Here is a 22,420-nt window from a genome sequence, read left to right on the forward strand (position 1 = left end):
GCTTCCACACTAAAAATGAGTTCTCAGATGACTGATGAGTCCAATGCGGGACCCACAGTCTCTGTCACAGATGGGGCAGACGGTGGTTGAAGGAGCGGGTGGGTGGGGTGCTTGGGTTGACGTGCACTCCTTGCGCTGCCTGCGCTTGGCTTCCGCTTGCTCCCGGCGAAGAGACTCGAGGTGTTCGGCGCCCTCTCGGATGCTTCTCCTCCACTTTGTGCGGTCTTGGGCCAGGGATTCCCAGGTGTCGATGGGGATGTTACACTTTTTCAAGGAGGCTTTGAGGGTGTCCTTGAAGTGTTTCCTCTGCCCACCTGGGGCTCTCTTGCCGTGCCGGAGCTCCGAGTAGAGCGCTTGTTTTGGGAGTCTCGTATCGGGCATGCGGACAATCTAGAAGGCGCATGGAAACACCACCACCTTCGAGTTCCCCTCCAAGTTACACACCATCCTGACTTAGAAGTATATCGATCCTTCATCGTCGCTGGGTCAAAATCCTGGAACTCCCTCCCTAAGAGCACGGTGGGAGTACCTTCACCACACGGACTGCAGCAGTTGACGAAGGCGGCTCACCACCACCTTCTCCAGGGCAACTAGGGATGGGCAACAAATTCTGGCCTTACCAGCGACGCCCACATCCCATAAACAAATTTTAAAAAGCACCCTTCACCTTGGTAATGACAAACATTTGCCAGTAAAAGCCCCTGAGGCCTTGGAATAATGCCACGGAGGACTAACATACGGACGCTTAATGCAATCGGCTGAAATTCTTCCCTCTGCCATTTTGACAGAAACATCGGGCCCGATATTTACGGGGAGGGTGTGGGGGAGCGCGGTAGCAGCGTTGGGGGAGGGTAGGGGGGAGATCCTAGCTCTGCCAGGGTCGCGGAGGTCCTGCCGAATTTAATGGCCGGACCTCATTCTAACCTTTTTTCCTGCCGCTTCCCGCTCGGCAGCTGGCCAAACTGGCAGGCTGACTGGCTGCCGGACGGGAAAACCAACGGCAGCCTGGGGACCCTCGGCAATCGGGAGGGTGGAGGGAACTTGAGGTCGAGGCTTGGGAGGTCGGCGATCATGGCAGATGGAGAGAGAAGCCGCAATCGGCAGAGAGAAGGCTGAAGGCTCTCTTGAGGGGCCAGAGAGAGCACTCCTGCTCTTCCTGGCCCACATGGAGTACGGTAAAGGACACTTACCTTCCCGCTTTCCATTCACTTGCCGTGTTTCCCTGAGCCCTGGGAAACTCATGCGGCAGCAGTTAAATTTACATCAGGCTCCCAATTACACTGCGGGAGCCCGATTTAAATATGTTAATCAGGTGTCCCGCCTTTCCAAGACAGGACACTCGCCCACCACTATACCCACTGCCGTGAAAATGGCAATGGGCACGTACGTGGTGGCTTGGAGATGTGTCCCCAATTTTTTAAAAATTTAAACCCCCCCCCCCCTCAACCCTCTCTTGCCCGTCGAGGGGTGGGAGGTTTAATGCCGAGGCCATTAACCGGTTTAAAATAAAGGATTAATGCCTCTTCTAAAACACCAGACAACAGAACTCCAGATGAGCCCGGGAATCACTCATAAGTTACTATACCCAACGTGATTTCAGGAGCTCAATCATAGAATCATAGAGCACAGAAGGAGGCCATTTGGCCAGTCATGTCTGTGCCATCTCGTTAAAAGAGCTATCCAATTAGTCCCGCTCCCTTGCTCTTTCATAGATACATTGAAACATAGAAAAATAGGAGCAGGAGTCGGCCATTCGGCCCTTCGAGCCTGCTCCGCCATTCAATATGATCATGGCTGACCCTCTATCTCAATACCATATTCCCGCTCTCTCCCCACACCCCTTGACGCCTTTTGCTTCTAGAAATCTATCTATCTCCTTCTTGAATATATTCAGTGACTTGGCCTCCACAGCCTTCTGTGGTAGAGAATTCCACAGATTCACCACCCTCTGAGTGAAGAAATTTCTCCTCATCTCAGTCCTAAATGCCCTACCCCGTATCCTGAGACTGTGACCCCTCGTTCTAGACCCCCCAACCAGGGGAAACATCCTCCCTGCATCCAGTCTGTCTAGCCCTGTCAGAATTTTATACGTTTCTCCATAGCCTTGAAGATTTTTCCTTTTCAACTATATCCGATTCCATTTTGAAAGTTACTATTGAATTTGCTTCCACCGCCCCTTTCTGACAGTGCATGCCAGATCATGATAACTTGCTGTGTTAAAAATAAACCTCACCTCCCATCTCGTTCTTCTGCAATGTCTCAATGGTCTTAAGAAACTCTTATTTCAGCATAGACAGGTGTAGGCTGAAACAGTCTGCTGGTCTGTTATATTGATGGTACGATGACTGCAAGAACGCTGAACAAACATTTCACTTGATGAATACTCAACAGTTTATTCAGGTGAAAAATAAACAAACTGGTGTATTTAGTTAAGTGAATTGCAGACTGACATGAATCAGTCATTCATGAAAGAAAGACTTATGAAATAATACTGAGCGGCCTGCGGGTGGCGCTCTCCAGGGAGAGTATAAATACTCGGGCACAGGCCCAGCTTGCGCAGGACATTCTTAACAGGAACTAGTGAAGGACACAACTAGACCTCCATGTTGTAAAACAGTTGATTAAAGCTTTGTTTAACGCTTAGACCGAGTGCCTAGTAGTTTTCTTACGTCACAGACAATATAAGCAACAAACGCATTTGTGCTCGTGAGAGATTTCTCTCTCATAGCTATTTTGACAAGTCATTTACCTGTTTAAAAAAAATGCTTCTGTTAAAATCCTAAACAAAAAGGGGGGGAAAATTCGGTGGCACCCCCTTTGGGGTGCTAACTTCACCGGGGCGAAAATGGTTAGCGTCCCCGTGCCATAAATTGAGTGGTAGCGCCACAAGCAGGAGGCGGGGCGCTACTGGAAGCGCTCCCTCTCCTTCCTGGGGCATTCCCATTCAATATCGCGGCACTACGTGCAACAGTGCCACGCGCGTCGGTATTGCGCGCCTCCCTGATTAAAGGGGAGGGGCCTAGCACTGCGCGCACCGGGGCCCTGCTGGACCACCGGGGAGCTGGGTGCCGGGAAAACAGCCCGGCGCTCGAGAGGAGTGCCGGGCTGACCGATCGCGGTCGGCACCCAGCATAAAAAAGCGGAAGGGGGCCAGGTGCTGGCAGGCGGCCAAGAGAAAAAATGTCCGCCCGGCACCTGCCGTGGCCGCAAAAAGCGCCACCCTGACCCCGTCGGACATATCGTCTGGCGGTAGGTCAGGGGGCGCGATCGAAGTTTGTGGCCGGGGCACTGCGCATGGTGATGATGTCATCACCGGAGACACAGCACCGTGGGGCGCTACCGGCTACCGCCGTCGCTAACCTCCTGCTGAATTTTGCGGGAGGCGTTAGCGGTGCCGCACCTGTGCGCTGGGGCTTTGCGCCCCATTTCTCGCCCCCCGGGGGCACTTACGGGAGGCGCAAAGCAACCCAATTTCCCCCCCGCCCCAAGAAATTTAATCTGAACACATTATCATGTTTGTCACTGATACCATACAGCATGATTTTAACCCAGATGTTTAGGCACAATTCATCCCCCATCATCTCATACAGATCCAGTACTTCATTTTTTTTGTAACAGAAGGTCATGACCTCCAGCAGCAGTTTCAGACACAAGTTTATATTATTAAGATTGTCTTTACAAATGGCAGCCTCAGGCATCCTGGCTCCATATTTTTTATGCACGAATAATTATTTATTGATGAAGTTTATGTAAACCAGATAAACCATGAGTGATTATGAGATTTTAGAGTCCAGATTACCAGGGGCCCACAACCTTTGTTGTCGCCTTCAATAAATGGTCATGAGGGTTCACTTGTATCATTGTTCCAAGTTAGCTCTGTATCTTGAGTGCTTGCTTTCTTTAGGTCTCAGTGTATGACATATTTTTTCCTGTTATTTAGATGTTTCTGTGTATTTTCGTATGCATTCCTGTACTGTATATTCAACTGCACTTGGATCAACCTAATGAAACCTGATAGGAAACAGGATTTTGGCAGATATAGCTTGGACGTCCCAAGTCCAAACTCTAACTCTATCGGGAAGGATCACGTTTTCCTTCCTGCTATGCTTAACGCGAGACACCATCAATAGCTCAGGGCACACAGGAGGGAATATGTTTCCCTCCTCACCCTCTGAAAATGTAAAGCAGAAGTCACGGATTTTTCTGACTGCACCAGCTGTATGGAGTGATCCTTTCCCCCTGTCCCTGACAGAGTGCAAGTGAGCCCAACAGAGACAAGTTACCTGAAGGAATTAGCGTTTAGTCATCTCCTCTGATCTAGCATGAATCAGAACCACGACCTGGACGGCTTCAAAGCGAAGGGACCGTGTACCAACCACTCTGGCTTAGCAATGGGCCCAGGTTACTGTCTATTCACTAACTAGAGATGCACTCCTGACCTAACTAATACACAGAGATGTATGCTAAGTCATGCAGTGTGTGAAGTACAGGATTCTTGAGGAAAAACCAGAAATGCTTAGACCACCGCCTGGTTGTTTAAAGATTTCTTTCCAGAGGGCAGGATGTTTTCTACAAGACTTTTGCTTCTCCTATCAAAATAGCTCTTACAGTGACAGAGAAATATATAAACATTAGCCACTTAAGGGATAGTATTTATTATATGTGGAGGGAATCTGAATGTTTACTTTCCTTAAGATTTTGACCTCTTGATTCCTCAGTTGCAACGGAAGAAAGTTTGCCTTTGACTATTTGAGTACTGAATACAATTTATAGTTAGTCCATTTGCAACTCAACAATTGCATTACTGTTAGGAACTAATTAAAAACACAGAAAAAATACATATTTCAGGCTATCACAGGTACATAATTCTTAAATGTTGGATTAGGATTCAGTTACATTATAGAAGTATGCTGTACGTCATATTAGACCTGCAGGTATAATGGCCTAGAAATTCATTGTAGCCACTTTTGGGGCGGTAAAGTCGGGCGGCCGCTAAAGTTTGCGCCCGCCGCAAAATCGAGGCCACTTCTCCGATTATCATTAGCTTCGCCCTAAGAGTTTGCTCGAGCGCTAAAACTGGCGCTGCACGCCTCTCTTTAGGTGCTAAGCCGGAGGTGCTGAGCGAGAGCGCCGAGGCCGGGCGCAGCGCAGGTGCGGCCATCTCGTGATTGACAGCAGACACCCTTGCGCCGGCCAGCTCTTAAGGGGGAAGGGTCGACTTGGTCTGCTGCCACGCCCTGGATAGTGGAGCCCTCCAGCTAGGCCTGAACACTGCTGCTGGACCCAAATAGCACCTGAAGCCATGCAGAAGGCCCGTGAACGAGCGCAGCGCTTCTCAGAGCTTGATCTGAGTGTGCTGGTTGGTGGTGTGGAGAAGAGGCGCCATATTTTGTACCCGGACAATGGCAGGAAGGCGCCGGTCCGCGTCTACCGGAGAGCCTGGAGGCATGTCGCCAGCAAGGTGTCAGCCAACAGCGAGGTCCCCAGGAGCGGTGTCCAATGCCGCAAAAAGTTTAATGACCTCACTCGGATTGTCAGGGTGAGTACCCTTTCCAGTGTCCTCCTCATCCTTGCATGTGCACCTCACATTATGGGCAAAGGGACCTGAAAGCCCTAATGGCCAGCCCTCATGCAGCAGCTATGGGACAGGCATGAACATCAATTGCACATTCTGCACTTAACACACTGGCCAAGCTATTCCACCATGGGAGGCAGTGCACACAAGATCAGGGCTACACACTGGCCAGGCTATTCCACCATGGGAGGCAGTGCACACAAGATCAGGGCGACACACTGGCCAGGCTATTCCACCATGGGAGGCAGTGCACACAAGATCAGGGCTACACACTGGCCAGGCTATTCCACCATGGGAGGCAGTGCACACAAGATCAGGGCGACACACTGGCCAGGCTATTCCACCATGGGAGGCAGTGCACACAAGATCACAGCGACACACTGTACTTAGAGGCCGTCCTTTCTCTTGCAGGCCAAGCTGGCCAATAATAAGAAGAGCCGGACTGCGACCGGGGGAGGCCGACCCCAGATCCAGCCGCTCACCGAGCTGCAACATCGCGTGGAGCGCATCATGGGTGGCCGGGTGATTGGCCCCGTTGCATGTGGAGATGCCGACCCTGTTCTGGGCACCAATGGTAAGGACATCACCTTTTGGACCTCTCTCGTCCCACTTACGCATCAGATCTACATCCTTTGCCACTGTCCGACCAATGCGCTGAATGCCACCACTCATGCATCCCTCGCTGACGCCCTCTCCTCACTCTAAAGCTACTCTTGTGCCTTCCTGCTTTCAGATGGTGAGGAGGAGGTCCCTGAACTTGCCAGTGACAGCCCCTCAGAAGAGGAGGAGGAGGAGGAGCAAGAGGAAGGCGGCCCATCAGGGGAACCCTCAGCCACGGCAACCCATGCGAATGTAGGGGACACGTCTTCCCTGGAGGGGAGCGTGGCGGAAGTGTCGGAGGGGAGGGGAGCTCATGGGACCTGCGGCCTGCAGAAACGCGGGAGGGGGGTGGAAGCTCAGCGGCCTTCTCCCCAGAGGGGGGAAGGGTCGGAGGGGAGTCCAATTGCTGGGCCCAGCGGCGTCCAGCAACGCAGGGTCGGCCAGCTCGGCGGCCTTCTCCCCAGAGGGGGGAAGGGTCGGAGGGGACTCCAATTGCTGGGCCCAGCGGCGTCCAGCAACGCAGGAAGGGTCGGCCAGCTCGGCGGCCTTCTCCCCAGAGGGAGAGTCCGGCCTCCAGTCCGGAGATGGTCTTCGCCGAGGAGATGGAACGCCTCGAGGACTTGTCCGCGGACTCGGAGCGCCGGCACACGGAGCTCATGGGGGTAGTGGCACGGTTGCCTGAGGCCATCGAGTCCCTCTCTCGGAGTGTGACCGACGTCGGGGCTTCACAGGCCATCAGTTTGGTGGAATTCGGGGCAGAGCAGGCAGCGAGTCGGGCGGCATTCGGGGCAGCTCAGGCAGCGAGTGGCCAGCTGATCAGTGGTGCCGTGCAGTCACTGGGTGCTCTGATGAGGTCACTGAACAGGTCAACACGGGCACTCACTGCTGCCACACTCGCTGTGTCAGCCAGGCATCGCCAGGGCACCCGGCGCGCTGCAGCAGCACAGCGGTCTGTCCCTCGGCAGATTGGTGCGCATGCTGCAGTGCTGGCCCGGGCGAGTGCCAGTGTCTCAGGTGACCAGCGAGCGCCTGCCATCCGCCAGCTTGCCCCCATTCCTCCAGCCGCCACTGCCACTCCCCCAGTGGAGCTGGCAGGAGCTGCTGCAGCGACTGATGCTGGCCAGCCACAGCTGCAGCATTCAACAGCCACCCGCTCGACGGCCAGACCTCGACTTGGCCGACCCCCAAGGGCATCTGCCGTCACGTCATGTGCCCCTCAGGAGCCTGCCCCCAGCCTTGCAGCAGCCAATGGCCTTACTTTGAGGAGGAGCAGCAGGGCGGGCAGGGGCCACACAAAGATGGCCAAGGCATCGCCCTAGCGGGCCAAAAAGTCGAATGTGTGGCCAGTTGTGTTTGTTTTTTGAAGACCGAGAATTGGATGTTTGTTTTTTGAAGGCCAAGAATTGGATGTTTGTTTTTTGAAGGCCGAGGATGTGATGTTTGTTTTTTACGAAGGCTGAGGATGACGGCCATTTTAGTTGCACTGTTTTGTTAATCCTCTCCAGGTTGTGGGAGCGAGTAATGTGTTTGAGTGTTTTTTGGGGGTTTCGTCTGTTTTTGGTTTTCATGTGGGAAGGGCCCTGAGTTTGTACAATAAAGCATTTTATTTATTAACATTGTCCATGTTTGATCTTTGAAGTGTTTGTTGCCTTAACCGGCTGAGGGCTTGCGGAGCGGCTGCAATCATGTTCTTTCATTGGCACAAGCCATTCCCTGACAGGGGGCCTAGAAGTGACGTTCAATAAGCCGCCGACGGGCGGCCCTTGGACCTTCTGCCTCCCTCCTGGGCTGGTACTCCTCGTCCTCCTCCTCCTCATGCTCCTCCTGCTCCTCCTCCTGAGGTGGTGGTCCAACGTGAGGTGGCAGTGCCTGAGTCCTGCGGATAGCCAGGTTGTGCAGCATGCAGCAAACGACGACGAATTGGGAGACTCGCTCCTGCGAATACTGGAGGGCTCCCCCGGAGCGATCGAGACAGCGGAACCATTGCTTGAGGACGCCGATTGTTTGTTCTATGATGTTCCTAGTCGCTTGATGGCTCTCGTTGTATGCCTCTTCAGCAGGGGTCGTGGGTGCGCGGAGCGGGGTCATGAGCCAGGTACACAAAGGATAGCCTTTGTCTCCGATAAGCCATCCTCTTGGGTGAGGCTGTGCCTGGAACATGTCAGCCACAGTTGTCTGTCGCAGGATAAAGGCATCATGGCTGCTGCCTGGAAAGCGGGCATTGACAGCTAGGATGCGCTGCCTGTGGTCACACACCAGCTGTACGTTGAGGGAATGGTAGCCCTTCCGGTTGCGGTAATCCTCGGCATGTTCCAGAGGTGCCCGCAAAGCCACATGCGTGCAGTCAATGGCGCCCTGCACCATGGGGAAGCCCGCTATTCTTGCAAATCCCACTGCACGCTGCTGCTGCTTGTCCAGGGTCATGGGGAAGGAGATGAATTGATGTCTCCTTCTGAAAAGGGCATCGTTCACCTGGCGGATGCAGCAATGCACGGCGAACTGGGAGATGTTAGCGATGTCCCCAGCAGCGAATTGGAAGGAGCCGGTGGCATAGAAGTTGAGAGCCACCGTCACCTTCACTGCCACCGACAGAGACGTCCTGCGCATCAGCTGTGGCTGCAGATCTCTGTGAAGCAGCTGGCAGATGTCTGCAACCACCTCCCTTCTGAATCGCAGCCTCCTAACACACATCGTGGCAGACATGGTCAGATAGGAGGACTGCTGGCAGTATACCCTGGGTGGGTAAGGCCTCAGTTGGCGATGCCTGTTGCCCCCTCTGCGTCTAGCCAGGGCTGCCACTCTCTCACGGCGTCTGTAAGCCCTTCTGGCATAAGGCTGAAAGTCAGCGTTGGCACCCAATGCAGCCCCCAGTATATGCTGGCAAACACTGAGCTCTCAATGAAGGCAAAGATAATTGCTAAGCTCTGGCCTGAGCCAAAAATACCTGTCCTAGTGTTGGTCCAAACCAGTAAGCTCTCCTCCTTGGTCTCTCTCCAAAAAACCGTTGCACAAGAGTGAATGCTGCAAAATGGCTGGCCTTTATAGTGCAGGGTAAGTGCCCTTTAATTAGCGCTCCCCGCGGCCCGCCTCGGCTGTGTACCGTTCCACTTCACAGTCGTTAGGGCCGCCCGGCGCACAATGGGGTGGCGCGAGTGAAGTTCCGGTTCGGGGCGCACAAAGGGCGTTGCACGACGAAATGACGTCATGATCTGCGCACGCAGCAGGGCGTGCGCTAAGACTTTGCGCCGGCGCTAAATGTGTACTGAAGTTGGGGCGAGGCGCAGATCGCGCTGCGCCCGGGCGCTAAGCGCCTAGCGCTCGAGATCTACTCCTCCTAAGGCACTAACGGCTGGCGTGCCCAACTGAATTTCTAGGCCAATATCTCCATACATGAAATGAGGCTAATAAAGGCGAGCACCAACATATAATGAAATAAGTCATCTTTGAATTTACTGGAACATTCAACTCCATGTAATAAATAGTGTCAGATAGGTGATAATCTACCATGGTCTTTCATGGGGTTAATAGACAAGACGTTTGCCATGCTAGACATTATGTCAGAATGATGCAATACACCAAGGATAGGATTAGATGTCAGGTACAGCTGGTGGCGCTGGGCTCATTACAGTAGAGAGACAGCGTTGTTAAACAGAGCCCTGGGTAAGATATTTGTGTTGTTTATTTAAATTATTATTACACAGTACTGGCTTTACAATATTTGTGACTTCCGCTGGAGGCCATCTAAGATAAATATTCTTTAAAATGCAATGGGGGTGAAACAATGCTTTAAATGGGAGTCACAGTGCATCAAATAGGTGTTACGTCTCGTGCCCATTTTTCTGCCCAATCTCAGGAACATACAACTTTACACCATTGGGGTGTGCATAACTGAGCAGCCAATCCAAAAGCACTCACAAGCGTATTGTCCAACCGAATAAATGGGCATTTAACTGCTCCAACTAACATTTTGTGGGAGAAATGGAAAGATATGTAGAAGCTGACAGCATGTCTGAGGATTAAGCGGTCAACGGGCAGTCGGTAGATGAGGAAGAGGGGAAGGGCTATGTCTAGATGTCTAAATCCGGAGGTAATGGGGCAAGGGTGGGAAGAGGAGCCATTGCTGGAGATGCTTTGGCTACAATCAGATAAGTAAGAGTGGAACCAAGTGAGGGTGGTCCCACTGAGCTGGACAACAGAGGAGAGGCGTTGAGGAGGAAGGCGTGGTCAATTGACTCAAAGGCATAGAGGTTGAGGAGAGTGAGGAGGGAAAATGCACCGCATCCACAGTCGCAGAGAATGCCATTCATGACTTTGATTAGAGTCGTTTCAGTGCTTGGGTGGGGTAAGAACCTGATGGCAGAGATTCAAACAGGGAGTTACAGGAAAGATGGGCATGGATTTGGGAGGTGAGAGCACGTTGAAGGGCTTTGGAGAGGAATGGGAGATTGGAGATATGGCGGTAGTTTCCAAGGACAGAGGGGTCAAGATTCGGTTTTGGAGGAAGGGGGTGATGACAGCAGATTTGAAAAAGAGGTTGACAGTACCCGAAGCGAAGGAACCGTTAACAATATCAGCCAACATGGGGTCCAGGAAGGGAAGTTTGGTTTTCAGCAGTTTGGTGGGAATGGGGTCAAGGGAGCAAGATATAAATGGTGAACAGTGAACCTCTTTGAAAATAGCGGAGCTGAAATGTACCATCCAGCACCCTTTAGTGCAAACAGCAGGAGGGTAATGTAAAAATTAAAGGGGCGTTCTCTCCAGGAAAAAGTAATTTCTTGTGCCCGGCAACCGCACAAGCCGAATGGTCACTATCCTCCTGAAGGAGCTGGGAGGAGGGGTCCCTTTGGGATCACGTCAGCTGCAAGAGGACACACTTGGCAATCAGAAACCAAGTCGAACCTTTGCTGCACAGCTGGTAAATCAGTACCTAAGCAAAGCTGGTTAGCAGTATTAGCAGTTAGCAGAAACTTTAATTCTCCGCTCCACTCCCACTCGGACCTCACCATCCTCGGCCTCTTGCACTGTTCCAATGAAGCTCAACGTAAGCTCGAGGAACAGCACCTCATCTTTCGATTAGGCACTTTACAGCCTTCTGGACTCAACATCGAGTTCAACAATTTCAGATCATAACCTCGGCCCCGATCTTTTTTTTCATTTTTTTTCCTCTCTCTCTCACATGGCAGCTGTCGATCATTCTGCCATTGCCATTTACACTTCATCTAGAGTCATCTTTTGTTTCTTAACTTGTCCCATTACCGTCTCCTTTTGCCTTGAATATTAATCCCTAATCTCTCCTGCCTTCCACCCTATCACAGACCTTCCCTTTTGTTCCTTCCTCCCCTCCCCCCTTTCCCTGCCCCTACACTTGCTTAAAAACCTGTTCCATCTCCAACTTTTTCCAGTTCTGCCGAAGGGTCATCGACCTGAAACGTTAACTCTGTTTCTCTCACCACAGATGCTGCCCTGACCTGCTGAGTATTTCCAGCATTTTCTGATTTTATTTCAGATTTCCAGCATCCGCAGTATTTTGCTTTTTGTATTTGTTGTAGCAGTGTTCTCTGACGCGGTTGATGGTTGACCAGCCAGCCCAGCTCATTCATGAGACATGGAGGTGCAGACCTATCGCTGGAGTTGGGATTATTCCCACACCGCTGCAGATGACTCTGTGAACCAATGCCGTAAGAGGTAGGGTGGTCTGAGCTGGATATACAGCAGGCAACCCAGCAGCACTGTGTGGTTTCAGGTGGTTGACGTCTATCAGTGCCCCTTCACACACTCAGGGGGCACTGTTGGACATCTACAGGAAACTCTTTTTTTATCCGGCACCAACGGGACCGGCGTGGTGCCGGTTGATCAAAAAGTCCGGATTACAGAGGGGTATACTTACCAAGGTACGAGAGCCCCGTACACGGCCACAGGTGCAGGAGCCCCGGTTACACGGCCACAGGTGCAGGAGTCCCTGTTGCATGGCCACAGGTTCAGGAACCCCGGTTACACGGCCACAGGTGCAGGAACCCCGGTTACATGGCCACTAATATATAGTAAAATTTACCCAAACCTACTCCTGAATTTTGCCAGTTAAAAGAGAGTTTCCTGTACCAGCTAAAACCATGCTGCACACAGCACTGCTGCCATAATGGGAAGTCACGTGCAAGTGGTATATGACAAGTCTCGGCAGGATTTTCTTCATTGCTTTGCCTGTTCGTAGACAAGCAGGAAAAAGAGCCAAGGGCCATGTAGACGATAGAGAAGATTTTTCTGTGGGGTTCTCCTGCAGTAGCTTTGGTGGAATTAGGAGCTCCTAGAATTAGGAACATCCTTACTTTCAAATCCCCTCCATGGCCTTGCCCCTCCCTAACTCTGTAACCACCTCCAGCCCTACAACCCGCTGAGATCCCTGCGCGCCTCTAATTCTGGCCTCTATCGCATCCCCGATTTTCATCGCTCAACCATTGGTGGCCATGCCTTCGGCTGCCTAGGCCGTAAGCTCTGCAATTCCCTTCCTAAACCTCTCCGCCTCTCTCTCCTTAAGGCGTTCCTTAAAACCTATTTCTTTGACCAAGCTTTTGGTCACCTGTCCTAGGAAAGAGAGGTAGTAGAAGGCACGGCCACCAAAGGTTGAGCGATTATAATCAGGGATGCTCAAGCGGGCAGAATTAGAGGAGCGCAGATATCTCGGGGGGTTGTGGGGCTGGAGGAGATTACAGAGATAGGGAGAGGTGAGGCCATGGAGGGATTTGAAAACAAGGATGAGAATTTTGAAATCGCTGCTTAACCGGGAGCCAATGTAGGTCAGTGAGCACAGGGGGTGATGGGTGAACGGGACTTGATGCAAGTTAGGACATGGGCAGCCAAGTTTTGGATGACCTTAAGTTTACGTAGGGTAGAATGTGGGAGGCCAGCCAGGAGTGAATTGGAATAGTCAAGTCTAGAGGTAACAAAGGCATGGATGAGGGTTTCAGCAGTGGATGAGCTGAGGCAAGGGCGGAGACGGGCGATGTTACGGAGGTGGAAATAGGCGGTCTTTGCTATGCCGCGGATATGTGGTCGGAATCTCATTTCAGGTTCAAATATGACACCAAGGTTGCGAACAGTGTGGTTCAGCCTCAGACAGATGTTAGGGAGAGGGATGGAGTCAATGGCTAGGGAACGGAGTTCAAGACCTAAATAGTCAGCAATCATGGGCTGCCCACGCGCCCGAGCTTCTGATACATGCTCCCTACGTGTGAGACTCCCTGCTGGGAGTGCAAAGTCAGGAAATTACCCCGACAAGGGTTTTTAGAATTACACCCAAAATGTTAATCCACCTTTTCTCATTTCAGATGTAGATGGACCTCCTGTCTACTTCGAGTATTTTCTGTTCTTATTTTAGATTTCCAGCATTGGCAATGTTTTCTTTCACCTCTCGTGAAAGTCATAGGTGTTTGAGTCCCTGAGTCCAGAGGCGCAGGGCCATTTATCCTGATGACACCCAGCTCCACCTTTCGACCACCTCTATTGCACCCCCCACCTCCCCCCCCTACCCCCAACCCCCTTCTCCGCCACGGTTTCTTTGGTGTCAGACTATTTGTTCGATAACCAGTCTCGGATGAGTCATAACTTCCTCCAGCCTATTTTTATCTGTGTAACATTGGCCACCCTCACCCTTCCCTCAGCCCTTCCACCGCTGTAACCCTTATCCGTGCTTCTGCAATTTCTAGGCTCAATTATTCCAACACTCTGCTTGATAGAGTTTGAGAATGGAGATACCCAAAAGTGGCTGTTCGTTGTGTTCTATTCCTTATTGTAGTTTGAGACGAAAGAACATGACAAAATTATAATTCCAAAAATTCTTACTTACGTAGGCCTCTTCTGGCCCTGGACCCACCTCACGTCTCCTTCCTGAGGGTGTGATTGGCATCGAATGACGTCATCAGCCCCCAACTTATACATTTCAATGAGGCCCTCGCCTCCCCAAAACGCAGCTGTGAAAATGGCGTGCGGCCCTGGATCAGTGAGAACATAGGAATAGGAACAGGAGCAGGCCATTCAGCCCCTCGAGCCTGTTCCACCATTCAGTTAGACCGTGGCTGACCCGTATCTTAACTGCATCTCCCCACCTTGGTTCCGTATCCCTTAATACCCTTGCCTAACAAAAATCTATCAATCTCAGTTTTGACATTTTCAATTGACATAACCAACACCTTGAGTATTGTGTGCAGTTTTGGTCGCCTTATCTGAGGAAGGATGTTCTTGCCATGGAAGGAGTTCAGCGAAGATTCACCAGGCTGATACCTGGGATGGCAGGAATGACGTATGAGGAGAGATTGGGTCGATTGGGCTTGTACTCGCTGGAGTTTAGAAGAATGAGAAGGGATCTCATTGAAACTTATAAAATTCTGACAGGACTGGACAGACTAGATGCAGGAAGGGTGTTCCCGATGGCGGGGAGCCCAGAACCAGGGGCCACAGTCTAAGGATAAGGGGTAGGCCATTTAGGACAGAAATGAGATGGAATTTCTTCACCCAGAGAGTGGTGAACCTGTGGAACTCTCTACCACAGAAGGCAGTAGAGGCCAATTCATTAAATATATTCAAGAAGGAGTTGGATATATTTCTTAAGGCTAAAGGGATCACGGGGTATGGGGAGAAAGCAGGGACAGGGTACTGAGTTTGGATGATCAGCCATGATCTCATTGAATGGCGGAGCAGGCTCGAGGGGCCGAATGGCCTACTCCTGCTCCTATCTTCTATGTTTCTATGTTTCTATGAGCTGTTTTTTTGGGGGGGAGAGTTCCCGATTTCCACTGCCCTTTGTGTGAGGAAATGCTTCCTGACATCAACCCTGAACGGCCTAGCTCTAATTTTAAGGTTATGCCCCCTTATTCTGGACTCCCACCACCAGAGGAAATATGATAGCAAAATACTGCAGATGCTGGAAATCTGAAATAACAACAGAAAATGCTGGAAAAACTCAGCAGGCCAGGCAACATCCGTGGAGAGAAAATAGAGTCAACGTTTCGGGGCAAACCCTTTGTCAAGATTGGAAAAGCACAGGAAATGAAATAGATTAAGAGGCCAGGCTGGGAGAGAACAAAAGAGAAGAAGAGACATTAAGAGGTATTCAAAACGAGACGAGATGGTGATAGGACTAGTGGAGACAAAAGACGGCTCAGATTAGGTGTGAAATGCGCTGGCAGAATGGGAGACGGCTGCCATGTGGGAGAGAAAAAAAGGGGGAAGGGCCAAAACAAAGGTGCGGATAAAAAATAAGTAAAAATGTAATGGGGGCCGAGGTTATGATCTGAAATTGTTGAACTTGATATTGAGTCCGGAAGGCTGTAAAGTGCCTAATCGGAAGATGAGGTGCTGTTCCTTGAGCTTACGTTGAGCTTCCGTGGAACAATGCAAGAGCCCGAGTACGGTGAGGTCTGAGTGGGAATAGGGCGGTGAATTAAAATGACAGGCGACCGGAAGCTCAGGGTCACCCGTATGGACTGAACGGAGGTGTTCCGCAAAGCGGAAATAGTTTCTCTCTATCTACACTATCAACTTCTTTGGTCATCGTAAACACCTTAATTAGATCACCCTTTATCTTTTATGCTCAAGGGAATTTAAGCCTAGTCTATGCAATCTGTGCTGAAAGGCCGCCTGCGAAGACAGCTGCCTATACACCTGTCACGATTTTAACCCTCCCCACTAGGTGAAATGACTGCCTGGTCATGACTCCTAGGCTAGCAATCTCGCGCTTTCTCTCTCTCTCTCTCTCTATAGTATATACGTCACTTTTTATCGATGTAGTAAGATCCAGGATTCAAAATGCTGGACATTAAAGATGCTCTACAATAGAAAGGATGACCATATATCGGAACCTTGGAATATCTTTCAATGCTCGGATATTTCACATCGGGCGTGGTTTGTGGGGGGGGGGTTAAAATCGGGGCTTAGACATCTTCCGTTTCTATATCAGGCCAGTATTGCAGATTCCCTAATTTCATGATTTTTTAGCTATGAGGAAAGATTGGATAGGCTGGGGTTTGTTTTCTTTGGAGCAGAGGAGGCTGAGGGGAGACCTAACTGAGGTGTATAAAATTATGAGGGGCCTAGATAGAGCGGACAGAAAGGACGTATTTCCCTTAGCAGAGGGGTCAATAACCAGGGGGCATAAATTTAAAGTAATTGGTGGAAGGTTTAGAGGGGATTTGAGGAGAAATTATTTCACCCAGAGGGTGGTGGGGGTCTGGAACTCACTGCCTGAAATGGTGGTAGAGGCAGAAACCCTCATCACATTTAAAAAGTACTTGGATATACACTCGACGTGCCGTAATCTACAGGGCTACGGACCAAGTGCTGGAAAGTGGGATTAGGGTGGAGGGCTCTTTGTCGGCCGGCGCGGACACGATGGGCCGAATGGCCTCCTTCGGTGCTGTAAATTGCTATGATTCTATGTATTTTTTAAATAATCACTCTTGTTGCTATCAACAACATTTCTGTTTTCCTTTCCCCTTTGTAATGCTCAGTTTAATTATCAGAAACAAACACCAGGGAGAACGGAGTGAGTTTGGCCCAGAATTGGACCATCGTCCATATTGTACTGAGTTTGCATCGACCATGATATGAAACCTACCACAGATGTGGCCCTTGAAACCACTCTTCTTCTTCTTCTTCTTCTTAGGCAGTCCCTCGGAACCGAGGATGGCTTGCTTCCACATTAAAAATGAGTTCTCAGGTGACTGATGAGTCCAGTGCGGGACCTACAGTCTCTGTCATAGGTGGGGCAGACAGTGGTTGAAGGGGCAGGTGGGTGGGATACTTGGGTTGACGTGCGCTCCTTGCGCTGCCTGCGCTTGGCTTCTGCTTGATCCGGCGAAGAGACTCGAGTTGTTCGGCACCTTCCCGGATGCTTCTCCTCCACTTTGTACGGTCTTGGGCCAGGGATTCCCAGGTGTCGGTGGGGATGTTGCACTTTTTCAAGGAGGCTTTGAGGGTGTCCTTGAAGCATTTCCTCTGCCCACCTGGGGCTCTCTTGCCGTGTCAGAGCTCCGAGTAGAGCGCTTGTTTTGGGAGTCTCGTATCGGGCATGCGGACGATCTGACCCGTCCATCAGAGCTGAGTGAGCGTGGTCAAAGCTTTAATGCTGGGGATGTTGGCCTCAGCAAGAACACTGACGATAACCACTGACAATATGCTGACCATCACAGATCGGGGTTAAAGCCCAATATGCCTGCCAATTACATTATATACAAGTGGCAGGAGCAGAGGGTAATTAATCCTACACTCTGGAATTCAACAAGAATCAGCGGTAAATTCACAACATGTTCCCAGTCATAGTGCAATCAAAGTTTAAGCTTCCTCAGCAGGTGTTCCTCATGTTACTGCTTTAAGCACAGTGCATTGTTTTCTAATCCTGTTTGCATGGGTTTAAACACTGGTACTTAATAGTTGACTGGGTAAAAATAAAGCTGTGATTGTGTTTTCACACCACTTCTGGCAGGTCAGAGAACTGTTAGATAGCACACATCAGCTCTCTGATACCTCGGGAAGTATTTCAAAAAAGACAATGAGTTAATCAAATGCTCATTTTTCTGACTCATATATTCTGTTGAGGTAAAGGAAAGGCCTTCTCAAAGCCCATCATTTCGACCAGCCTTCCCAGTCACTTCTCCGAGCTGTGCACCGTGACTCCGTACTCACTACTTTGTTCCTTTTATCTATTTTCTGCTTCTTTCATTCCCCCACATAAAGTGCCTTGGCACACTTTGTATGGAATGTAAGCTCTTGTTGCTGCTGCAGTTACCTCTGATCTACTTACAGAAGACGTGGTTCTGCAAAGCTGAGGGCCCCAGTTTATACTGCGAGAAGGATCCCTAGGAACAACAGCAGCAACAACTTGTATTTATATAGCACCTTTAACGCAGTAATTCGTCCCAAGGCGCTGCACAGAAGCATTGTAAGACAAAAAAAATTGACACCGAGCCAGATAAGGGTAAATTAGTGCAGGTGACCAAAAGCTTGGTCAAAGAGGTAGGCTTTAGTCATAGAGTCATAGGGGGAGAAATTGGGTGAGTAGCGTCACTTGTTAGCGCCTAAAGAGGCAGTCAGTGGCTGTAGCGCCACTGGCTGCGCCTCCTGCGATATTGAGTTGGGGCGATAATGGTGGTGTTAGCCTTTTGCGCTGCGCCGCCACCGATGACATCATCGGTGTGCGCAGCGCCCCATTCGCGCCCCGTTCACGATATTTGGTTGCGAACGCCGCAGTTGCGCCATTCGCTACCTGCGCCCGGTTCACGGGGCCTTACTGTGCCAGGGGCGCAAGTTAAGGTGGAGGTGCGGGGCGGCCGCCTTTTTCGGCGGCCGCCTGCCAGCACCTCCGTCCCCGGCCTCCTGACCACCCCCCCCCCACCGCGGCATTGCCGGCTGTTTCCCGAGAGCCCGGCACTTCACCTCGGTGCTGGGCTCTTTTGCCGGCATTCGCGATCGGGGATCGCGCTGTTGCAGGCCCCACGCCCTTAACAGTGGGAGGAAGGCCTGCAGTACTGCAGCGTGCCGTGCCGCAACGTGTGGCGCTGCGGCACGTTGTGCTGCGATAATCAGTTTCAGCGCCCTAAGAGGGATGCGGAGCGCCTCGAGCCTCGCCCCGTCTCCCTCGAGCGGCACTGAAACTGAATTTCTGGCGATCGGTATCACTCCGATCGCTGCGCTAAATCCTGCGCTCAGGCGACTTTTGCGCCACTTTGGCGCCCCAACCCAATTTCTAGGCCATAGAGTTATACAGCACAGAAAGAGGCCCTTCGACCCATTGTGTCCGCACCGGCCATCATGCCCCATCTATTCTAATGCGATAGCAAAGGGTTGACAAAGGGTTTTCACCCGAAACGTTGATTCTATTTTCTCTCCATGGATGTTACCTGGCCTGCTAAGTTTTTCCAGCATTTTCTGTTGTTATTCCCGTCTATTCTAATCCCATTTTCCAGCACTTGGTCCGTAGCCTTGTATGCTATGGTGAGTCCGTAGCCTTCACAGGACCCATGTTTTCGACCAGCTCTTAAGAAGCATCTTAAAGGAGGAAAGAGAGGCAGTGAGGTGGAGAGGTTTGGGCAGGGAATTCCAGAGCTTAGGGATTGCTAGGTGAAAAAAAAACAAGGTCCATCTAGTTTGCCTTCTACCATCCTGGTGCTAGATACAACTATAATAGAGTTGTTGACTAATCACGGCAATCACTCTCTATCAACAACAACAACTTGCATTTGCATAGCACCTTTAACGTAGTAAAATGCCCCAGGACACTTTGTTAGACCATTATCAAACAAAATTTCATTGGTCTACAACAGAGCCAGACATGAGGCGAAGAAAACCCCCAGCGGTGGAGAGCTTTGGGAACCACTGGTCCAAAGTCACCTGTTCCTCCCGAGCGCACTACACTTGTCACATGTCTCAAATTATTCAAATCCTGTATCCCAATACGATTCCACAGCACCAGAGCAATAGGAAAGCAACTGCACATGCACAATTACTTGAAGGTTGCGAGTCCCCTTCGCCAGCCTCTGGGGGAACCCTGGGAGTGAAAAATCAGTGGCCTATTTAGGTAGCTAGGCCGCTCAGCCTGTCAGTGGCCAGAACATCATGCCGTTCTCCTTACTTACTCTCTCAAAACCGTTCATGATTTTGAACACCTCTATCAAATCTGCTCAAAGGACAACAACCCCAGCTTCTCCAGCCTCTCTACATCCCTCAGCCCTGGTACCATTCAAGTAAATCACCTCTGCACCCTCTCTAAGGCCTTCCTAAAGTGCAGTGCCCACAATTAAACACAATACTCCAGCTGAGGCCTAAACGGTGTTTTATAAAGGGTTAGCATAACATCCTTGCTTTTGCAATCTATGGGGGGAATATTAACCCTGAAAAACGAACAGGTTGGAGTCAAGTGGGAGGTTAAAGTGTTAAAAGACTGAATTCCGACTTGAAAACGCCTCCAACCCAGCCACTTCTGGTTTTAACAGAGATGGAACGGGGGTGGGGGGGCAGTGGCGAGCAACAAACCCGCTGCCAGGAGGCGGGTCGCCCATTTGAATATTATAATGAGGCTGCGTGCCTCAGACTTAACCACAATTTCAAATTTAACTCTGGCTGGGCGGGTTTCTCAATCCTCCGGGAACCCGCCCGCTAAAGTAAGGGGAGGCCTGCTGGATCTGTGACGTAAGAGCTTTTACACCTACCTCCTAGACCCAGTCCTCCTGCCTCACTCACCCCCGGGATCAGACACCTCCACGAGGCCTCCGACCCCCTCCCCCCACGAGGCCTCCGGTCCCCTCCCCCACGAGGCCTCCGATCCCCCCCCAACCACCGACGAGGCCTCTGATCTACCCCCACGAGGCCTCCGATCCCCTCCCATGAGACCTCCGATCACCCCCCCCACGAGACCTCCGATCCCCCCCTCCCCCCACGAGGCCTCCAATCCCCCCCCCCCACGAGGCCTCCGGTCCCCTCCCCCACGAGGCCTCCGATCCCCCCCCAACCACCGACGAGGCCTCTGATCTACCCCCACGAGGCCTCCGATCCCCTCCCATGAGACCTCCGATCACCCCCCCCACGAGACCTCCGATCCCCCCCTCCCCCCACGAGGCCTCCAATCCCCCCCCCACGAGGCCTCCTATCCACCCCACGAGGCCTCCGATCCCCCCCCACGAGGCCTCCAATCCCCCCCCATGAGGCCTCCAATCCCCCCCCACGAGGCCCCCAATCCCCCCCCCGCACGAGGCCTCCGATCTCCCTCCCACGAGGCCTCCAATCCCCCCCACAACGAGGCCTCCGATCCCCCCCCACGAGGCCTCCAATCCCCCCCCACGAGGCCTCCAATCCCCCCCCCACGAGGCCTCCGATCCCCCCCCCACGAGGCCTCCAATCCTCTCCCCCCATGAGGCCTCCAATCCCCCCCTCCCACGAGGCCTCCAATCCCCCCCCCACGAGGCCTCCAATCCCCCCCACGAGGCCTCCAATCCCCCCCCCACGAGGCCTCCGATCTCCCCCGCACGAGGCCTCCAATCCCCCCCCACGAGGCCTCCAATCCCCCCCCCACGAGGTCTCCAATCCCCCCCCATGAGGCCTCCAATCCCCCCCCCACGAGGCCTCCAATCCCCCCGCCACGAGGCCTCCAATCCCCCCGCCACGAGGCCTCCAATCTCCCCGCCACGAGGCCTCCGATCTCCCCCCCACGAGACCTCCAATCCCCCCGCCACGAGGCCTCCAATCCCCCCCCCCACGAGGCCTCCGATCTCCCCCCCACGAGGCCTCCAATCCCCCCACCACGAGGCCTCCAATCCCCCCCCCATGAGGCCTCCGATCTCCCCCCCACGAGGCCTCCGATCTCCCCCCCACGAAGCCTCCAATCCCCCCCCCCCACGAGGCCTCCGATCCCCCCCCCGAGGCCTCCGATCCCCCCCCCCCCCGACGAGGCCTCCGACCCCCTCCCCCACGAGGCCTCCGATCCCCCCCCCCGCCACGAGGCCTCCGATCCCCCCTCCGGCTCCCTGATCGTCTTCCCAGACTCCCCCCTTCAACCCCGATCCTCTCCCCCCTGCCCCCCCCACCCCCACACCCCGCCACTCTGGTGATGCTGCAGCGGGCCCCGATCGTCCAGCCCCAATCCTCCTCCCACCCCAGCAACCCTCCCCCCCCCGATGCTCATCCGGCCCGATCCTCTGGCCACCAACCACCCTTCCCTCCCTGACCCCTCCCTCCTCTCCTCTCTGCAGCCCAGTGCCACAGACCTACCCGCCCACAGCCAGCCAGCCTCTCCATCTGGCAGGCTGCGGGTGGGATACACAGCTTTGAAATGCTAATCAGGACCTACCATTAAATTTTCCTGGGTTTCACGACCGCTTTCTAGCCCACCATCCCCCACCCCCCACCCCAACCCCGCTTCCGACCTACTTCCAAATGAAAATTTCAGCCTATGCCTCTATTTCAAAAGCCAAGGACCCCGTCTCCTTTTTGTAACAGCCTTCACAACTGCAAAGGTTTGTGTACATACACGCCCGGGGTCTCTGTTCCTGCACTCCCTTTAAAATTGTATCATTTAGTTTCTATTGCCTCTCCTCATTCTTCCCACCAAAATGTATCACTTCACACTTCTCTGCGTTAAATTTCATCCACCATGTGTCTGCCCATTTCACCAGTCTGTCGACGTCCTCCTGAAGTCTGTTATTATCTCCTCCTGTTTACTACATTTCCGAGTTTCGTGTCATCTACAAACTTTGAAACTATGCC

The sequence above is a fragment of the Somniosus microcephalus genome, chromosome 9 (genome assembly GCF_052327205.1).
Source record: "Somniosus microcephalus isolate GS21.2 chromosome 9, FLI_Smic_1.0, whole genome shotgun sequence".
NCBI lineage: Eukaryota > Metazoa > Chordata > Chondrichthyes > Squaliformes > Somniosidae > Somniosus > Somniosus microcephalus.